Source organism: Propithecus coquereli, unplaced genomic scaffold (genome assembly GCF_000956105.1).
Source record: "Propithecus coquereli isolate 6110/MARCELLA unplaced genomic scaffold, Pcoq_1.0 Scaffold12, whole genome shotgun sequence".
NCBI classification, from domain to species: domain Eukaryota; kingdom Metazoa; phylum Chordata; class Mammalia; order Primates; family Indriidae; genus Propithecus; species Propithecus coquereli.
The window spans coordinates 1,586,607-1,587,674 of NW_012136080.1; positions in this window are offsets into that span (position 1 = coordinate 1,586,607).

A 1,068-nucleotide genomic window follows, 5' to 3' on the forward strand; every position below is an offset into this window, starting at 1 on the left:
CACCCGGCCACTTATCAGTTTTTATGGTGAGAACATTGGAAATTTACTTTCTTAGCAATTTTGAAATATGTATACAGTATACTGTTATTAACTATAGTCATCATGCTGTGCAATATATTTCGAAAAATTTATTCCTCCTGTCTAACTGAAACGTTGCAACCTTTGACCAATATCTTGCCATTCCCCCTACTGCTCAGCCTCTGCTAACCATCATTCTACTCTCTACTTCTAATGCATTCAACCTTTTTTAGATTTCACATATAGGTGAGATCATGCATTATTTGTCTTTCTGTATCTGGCTTATATCACTTAGCATAATGTCCTCCAGGATGATCCATGTTGTCACAAATGACAGGATTTTCTTCTTTTTAAGGCCGAATAGTATGTCACATCTTCATTCTCCATTCATCCATTGGTTGATTCCATATCTTAGCTATTGTGAATGATGCTGCAATGAACATGGGAGTGCAGATATCTCTTCAACATATCAATTTCATTTCTTTTGGATATATACCCGGAAGTAGGATTGCTGGATCATATGATAATTCTATTTTTAGTTTATCGAGGAGCCTCCCTACAATTTTCCGTAATAGTTTTATATTCTCTTCAACAATGTACAGAATTCCCTTTTCTCTATAATACATCATTACCGACACTTACTATCTTTCCTCTTTTTGACAGTAGTCATTCTGACAGTTATCAGGTGATATCTTACTGCAGTTTTAATTGGCACTTCCCTAAGGATTAGTGACACTGGAAAATTTTTACATATGTTGGCCATTTTTATGTATTCTTTTGAGAAATAACTACTCAAGTCTTATGTACATTTTTAATTGGATTATTTGTTTCCTTGCTATAGAGTTGTTTTGAGTTTCTTATATATTTTAGATATACACCCTTTATCAGATGTATGACTTGAAAATATTTTCTCCCATTCCACAGGTTGTTTCTTCACTCTATTAATTATTTCATTTTCTGTGCAGAAGTTTTTAAGTGTGTGGTAATCCCATTTGTCTATTTTTGTTTTTGTTTCCTGAGCTTCTGGCATCAAATCCAAAATATTTCCCC